Source organism: Egretta garzetta, unplaced genomic scaffold, assembly GCF_000687185.1.
Source record: "Egretta garzetta isolate BGI_Z169 unplaced genomic scaffold, ASM68718v1 scaffold702, whole genome shotgun sequence".
NCBI classification, from domain to species: domain Eukaryota; kingdom Metazoa; phylum Chordata; class Aves; order Pelecaniformes; family Ardeidae; genus Egretta; species Egretta garzetta.
In genome coordinates, this window is record NW_009258908.1 from 84,431 (window position 1) to 91,556 (window position 7,126).

Below are 7,126 nucleotides of genomic sequence, written 5' to 3' on the forward strand. Positions count from 1 at the left end.
GCTGGAGGTTGAACATCAGCCCCTCAGCCCCACCAGCTCCCCTGCACCCATGTTCCCTCCAGCCACCCCTTGCTTGTCCTCCTTGCTCCACTGGCACCCAGTTGCAGGCCTTGGGGCAACCCCAGTATGTCTGATCCCAGTTTTTGTGGCCATGGCTGGAGGGCTCAGCCCTGCAAGAGGGTCCCTGGGAGAGCTGTGGACGAGGCAGAGGGCGGCTGTGCCCCGTAGGTGCTGTGTCTCAGTGCTTTGCTGTGCCATCATCTCAGTCACCATCTACAGCTTCCCACAGGGCCAGGTAAGTCTCCTCCAGACTTCTTTACCTGCCTGGGAGTTTTCCATTAATCACCCGCATGCCCTGCCATCCTGCAGGAAACCCCTTGGCCATACCAACATGAAGGTCTCAATGCATGGTGTGTTTGGCACATCCCACATCCTTGTGCCATCTAGCACATCTCAGCATCCTCTGCCTGGCCTGTAGGGTGGGTTATTCCTCTTCTCTGAACCTTTGGCTGTTGATACAAGGGCTGGCAGAGCACAAAGGGAGCCAGTGATGGGCTGCATGCTTGCATCTGGCTGTGCATCAGAGCCAGTCCCCTCTGCAGGAGCATCCCGATTTTAAAGGTGGAGAAGGCTCTGATGCTGCCCAAACTATCAGCTGTGGATTTTCTCTCAAATTGGTTTGGTTTTGCTTTGCATGGACATCCTGAGGGTCTGGAAGAGCAGGAGAGAAGGAGTTTAAGAGCCAAACCAAGCATCCGGACCCTCATTTCCAATTTAATTGCTTTAAATTAAAATGTTCTTGTGCCTGTCTGTGGTACGGGGTGGGAAATGGGTGGGAGAGGGCGACGTATTCACTGGCAGTGCAGGGGAGGTGTTCAGCTGGGTGAACTGGCTGCAGCCTGGTCCTGCCTGGTCTGCACATTCGGTACCTCTGAGGCGATCAAAGGACCCTTCCTTGCTCTCACCTGGGGAAGAAAAAAAAGCTGAATGTACTTGCCAGCTGGTGGGAAGGACCAAAAAAGGCAAGTTTTAGCTATCTCCCTCTTCTTGCTGCCCCTCTGGTGTGAGAGGGAAGTGAGTGGGGCAAAGCAGGGAAGCCCCATGGAGTGGAGGCCTGAAAGCATCTCCCTCGACAGGGAAAACATGCGGAGCAGGAGCTGCAAAATGGGAACTGCAGGAAGCAGCGAGCTCCTTACAGGAGGCAAATCCTTCCCTTTGCAAAGAAGAAGTCAAAATACTGTGAAGGCCACACAACTGGGATAAAAGCTGTTCTCCATCTCAAGCATCCTCTTCTCTCAGTATACATTTTTCATATATTTCTCTCTTTTTTCTTTTTTTTTTTTCTTTAAGTGCAGCATTAGTGAGCATTGCCAGGGCACTCAGATCCTTCCCTTGGCAGCAGAACACGTGCTCAGCTTCAGAAATGCTGTTTTTCCCTAGAGTGAGACATATTTTAATCTACCTGATCACTTATATGCAAAAGAAATTAGAAGGGAGGATTTAGTAACGCCATGCCTAGCTTGTCCTCTAACAGTATAAAGCTGTTCCTGCCAGAGACATCTGCAGTTCAGCTTGACTTGATCACAGGGCATTCTTCTGGTTTTGTTTTCATATATGTTGAAAGTACTGTCCCATTGATCGTGCTGCCCTACCCTCCTTTTTATTTACATTCATCAACATCACGTCTTTCACATATATATGAAATATATCTACATATATGTTTCTCTTACACCTACTTGCTGTCTAAAAATTTGCGAAGGCTGTTGAAGGATTTGCTAAAAGAGCACAGTGAAAATCCCCTGCCATTACTCTTAATATTCTGATGATTAATAAATAATAAAAAACATTCAAGTAATATTTTATCTGGGCTCTCAGAACACAGGACTTGGGAATATATATAACCTGTGACACTCATGGCTGCTCTCATCCCTGGTAGTGTTTTCAAAGGCTTGGCAAAGCAGGAGAAAACAAGAGGCTTCTCACTTATTGACTGTATTTTGTGGGCGTCTGGTTGGCGATATGGCTGGCAGCATTTTATTGACATTGGAGATGGCTCCAGAGCGAGACCTGAGACTTTGAGGCTCTCTGCTGGCACTGACACTGGCTTCACAGGAGACGCTTTGCATGCAGATGGAGTGATGGTGACACTCTGCAAAGCCTGTGGTGTGAAGATGGTATTCTTTCTGTTCAGTGGATGCACAGTAGCAATGGAGAGCTTGAAGACTTGGAGGCTGTTTTGGGGGCAATAAACTTGTCTCATTTACAGACACAGATGTGAGAGCAGCCCGAAAGATGGAAAGGTGTTGCCATCCACTGGGACAGCTCTGAATCCAGCTCCTACTGGTGATTTCACAGTCCAGTTCTCAGGGTATCTTGGTCATGAAGACCATGAAGATATTGCACATGCCGTGCCCTCCTCACCACTTCAGAGCCTGACCCTGCAGCTGGGTTTGGGCCAGCTGAGCTGGGCTGAGCCTGCTCAGGGTATGTATTAATTGCTTTGTGTATTTTACTTTCTGTTCTTGTTTTCCTGCATCACAGGAATGAAAAAGAAGATTCGGAAATTCTCACTGCCAGGTCATGGGCTGGTTTCCCTCTTTCCTTGCCTTATCTCATGGCCTTCAGGCTCAGTTTCTCAGTTCAAGAGCCGGTATCTGGTGCTCTATCAAGGTGCTGCACTGAGCGATTCCCCCACCATTGCCCTATCTCCAGGAACCTGCCTGCACAGGTCCTGCTGGGTGCTATCTCCTCTCCCCACCTGCTGGGTGCCACATGTTGCCCCCGGACGCCAGGCCTCCAGGAGATGCTTTGCACAGCACAGCAGCGAGATCTTGCGGCAGGTTCATGCAGGTAGGTAACAAACTTGTCATTACTGATGCCATGTTTCAGTGCTGGCTGCTTCTGTATTCTTAAATATAGTAATGGCCCCCAGTGGCCCATCTAGCTGTGCACCTCTCTTCATGGAAGTTCGCCTTTGGAAAGGCCTAAAGACAAGTGATACTTCCACAGAGTATTTCCTCGACGTCCAACATTTTTTTGTGATTCAGACTCCCTGACTCAGAGGTGTCCCTGTATGCAATAGTCTTCAGTAGATTTTTCTCCCATGAATTTGTTTATTTATTTTTGAAGCCACGTAAATTTTAAGCATTTGCAACATCCTGTGGCAAACAGCTGCCCAATCTAATGACCTGTTTGGGTGCAGAATCATTTCCTTTGGTTTGTTTTGATCCTGCCAGCTGCTAGGTTTTTTGATGCCCTCATCCTCACAGTGGAGAAGACAACGAGTGGTCCTTTTCTATCCAACCACACTCTGCTGCTTGTAATTTTACAGGCTCTACTATAACCTTTCCTGTGGATGTCTTCTGGGGACAGAAGAGTCTCAGCCTGAACATCTGTTCCTCCTATGGACACAAAGACCTTATGGTCTTATGACCATCTGAAAATTATTTCCCTTTTGTCTCCATCCCTTTTGTAATGAGCACCGTGAGTCTTGGATCCACCACCCCAGATTGGTTAAAAGACGAATCAAAGGAAGACAACCCAAACCACAATGTCCAACATCTCCCAGGCGACTTCAAATTGTCCCATGCCCGTATTTTCCCCACTGGGTGCTGCTGCTGTCCTCACCCAGGCTGCCAGAGCTGCTGCCTCGGGGATACGCAGCTTTGTGTTTCCTCCTACACTAGGCATAGGGGAGGCAAAGGAACTCCAAATGACAGCAGAGTTCTTCATCTCCCACCTAAAATTTGGGTGCAATAGCCAGCCCATTGCAGGACAGAGGCTCGTCACCTGTGAGGCAAAGAAGCCTTCTACTCGTGACTTGGTAAGTCACAGCAGGGCAGGACGGGGTATCCGAGTGAGAGCATCCAGATGGGAGTTTCAAGCGTGCCTGTCACCCCTGGGTCTGGGCATTTGGGATTTTTGGATCCACCTGGATGTTAGACAGCACAAAGCCCTCAGCTCCCTGGCAACCTTCAGCACCTTCAGAAGGCAGCTGGCCTCACCCCATGTTCCCCTGGCTCATCTCAAGGCATGCGTCTAAGCAAGTGCAGGTGACTCCTACCCTTTGAGGTCAAACCAGGCTGAAGGGCAGCAGAGCAGATTTGCCCAGATTCCCCAAAGCTGGTGCCCTGTTTTTGTTTTGGTGGAAGGACGTTTATGGAGACCTCAAAGCTGTCTCCCCTGGTGGGGAAGCCGTCTCTGACCTCAGCAGATATCAGCTCTGGCTCAGAGAGCAGCCTTGCAGGGGCTATAGGGGCTGGGGAAGAGAGGTTCATCCCAGCCCAAAGCCAGGGTGCTCCTCGCTGTGCTTCCAGCCCCAAAGTGCCCCATGGGGTGAGGCCATGCACTTGGGCCTCATCTCTGTGGAGAAGGCGGCCCAGGAGAACATCCTCAACACCCACAGGGTAAGACTTTTGTAAGATGTTCCTGGAGCGGCAGAGCTTTGAAGCTGGTTTCTGGTAGCACCCTCTTGTGTGGAGTCTCAGGTGGCTAGTAATGTAGTTCAGCACGCCCTGCTATCTTCCTCCCAGTGGAGGAAGACTGGTGTTTTTCCTCCTCCCAGCTGAGCTGGCGAATTCCACAAAACATCTCTGAGGCACCTACATCTGGGGGTGAAGCTGCCCTCGTGGGGTTAACAACCACAAACGAGGAGGGATCTGGCAAAGAGACAGACAACACAGTTGCATAACCTCTGTTTCTGTGGGAAGCGAGTGCAAAATGGCGAACTGTGAGGGAATTCCCTGAATGACCATGTCAGCTCTGACTCAGCTTTCCTACATCCCAGCAAACCCCACCACTGCTCTGCCTCAGTGTCCCCATCAGGTGAACAAGGATGTACCATACCTGTCTTGAAGAGTCATTGGGATAGGGGGACTGGGGCAAATTAAAAAGGGGCCAGATGTGCCTGATGATTTCAATGAATCAAGTCATCGTCATCGTTACCATCACCTCCACTGACGTTTGCCCAGTGCCACGCGGGTTGGCTTTGGCTGAAAGGGAGGGAGGACGGGCACTTGCATTGCCAGGCGGTTTGGCACTCAGAGGTTTAAGCCATGAATAAATAAATGCTGTATTTGCATGTTCCTGGCTCTCTCCACTCCTTCTAGTCTTAGGAGCTGCCCTGGAGACTGAATTCTTGTTTGGGGTGGGGGGTGGGGGAAACAGAGCACTATTCTGCTACAGGGAGATTGCTGAGGGGTGTTTTGGTGGGACAGACAAGGCAAACCAACCATTGCTGATAAAACATGGCACGACTGCAAGGGAAAGGGGGCAGAGCTTTTCCCCTCCTTCAGTGTCTCCAGTGTGATTTTTGGAGGCTGCAGGTTGTTTCTTGCTATCAGAAAAAAAAAAGAAAAAGGTTTCTCCTCCTTGTTGCTATGTGAAAAGCCCACAGCAACAGCTGGGAAATCAGATGAATTCGCTCTCTAGCCTGTCACAGAAAGCAAACAAAAGCGACCAGAAAATAAAAACAAAGGGCACAAAACAATCTATGCAAAAAGCAAATAAGTGATTTATAGAATCATAGAATCATAGAATCATAGAATGTTTTGGGTTGGAAGGGACCCCTAGAGGTCACCCAGTCCAACCCCCCTGCAGGAGCAGGAACACCGCTGACTAGATCAGGCTGCTCAGAGCCCCGTCCAACCTGGCCTTGAATGTTCCCAGGGATAGGGCCTCCACCACCTCTCTGGGCAACCTGTTCCGGTGTTTCACCAATTTAAAAGGAGGCAAAACATTGCTAGCACATTACGAAGCATATCAACTTCCCATTAGTTCTCTTCACATAATTCAGGTTGCCACAGTTTGAGATAAAGCTGCCAGAGCCACTGAATCCGGAGTGTCAAAATCAGTCTCTCCCTCTCTGCCATACCTCTATGTATGGATTGGTTGAGTCCTCTATGAATTTTTGACCTTTTAGGCTTTTTTTTTTTTTGCCTAAGGCAGAGCATTTAACACAACCTCCCAGCACACAACCCACCAAGGAGAGGAGGGCTCCGGCTGTCGTACCATTCCTACCCTTGTAAAGCTCTAGAGCCACCTCTGCTGCTGGTGGGGCGGATGCAAAGTGGCTGCTCCATGCCCATGCAGGCAGGTGAGACTTAATGAACCAAGTGAGACTTAAGGAACCATCATCCATCCAAGCAACAAGTGATGACTGAGGCTTGTTTTAATTAACATGGCATTGCCTGGGTGGTCCCTGAGCACCAGAAGGGACCTTGGCATCCCCCTGACTCCATCCCATGGGCAAGGAGTTGGCAGTGTCTGAGCCAGGAGCTGGGCTCCAGCTCTTTCAGGACTTTTTTTTCTTTCGGTGGCTGCCAGGAACGTGCTGGGTACCTGTCTCAGGCTGGCGATGAAGCCCCTGGAGTTTTGTTCATAGCTTCAGTGGCTGGGAATACCTACTTTACCCTATTTCTTTGCCTTGATGAGGTCTCCCACTTCTTGGCTGTCATGAACATTGCTTGTTAGCTACTCATTTCTGTGATATGGCCATATTTGGGATGGACAGTCAAACATTACAGTAGTGCTTTCTTGTGTCATTACTCTGTGTACCAGATTATTTTTGTCTGAGAGTTGCAAATTACTCTATCATGTGTTAATACTTGAGAATTTGAAGCACTTGAAAGTACTTTAGAAACCAAAGGGAGGAACTATTTAATCCTACAATGAAATGCAGATTCTGCTGGGGTGGGACAGAATGCCTTCTCCCCAGGAGAAGCAAGAAACCCCATCAAATCTGGGTAAAGCTGCTGGGAGAGATTGGCCAGGCAATGGCTTTCCTTGCATGTCTTTCTGCCTCGCTCCACGCTGAGACCAGGTTTTGGGGGACTGGGAAAAAAAATAGCAGTGGCTGTGGCGTGGCCAAGGGTGGTTAGAGATGGATCCAAAGGTCTGGTGGGGAGAGCCCCAGGCAGGAGCTAGCTTTGCCCCTGGGAAGCGTGAGGCATCCATGGGTGTTGCTGAGCCTGGGGACATGCCAAGGTTTTAGCTGGAGATTTAGCTCCCCACAGCTGCCGTGGGACTGGAACATTTCCACAGCAGCAATGTTTGTGGGAAGGCCCCGGGGTGGGATGAGGCAGTGTGGAGGGAGGGCGGACACAGGACAAGCCGGGGGCAACGTGAT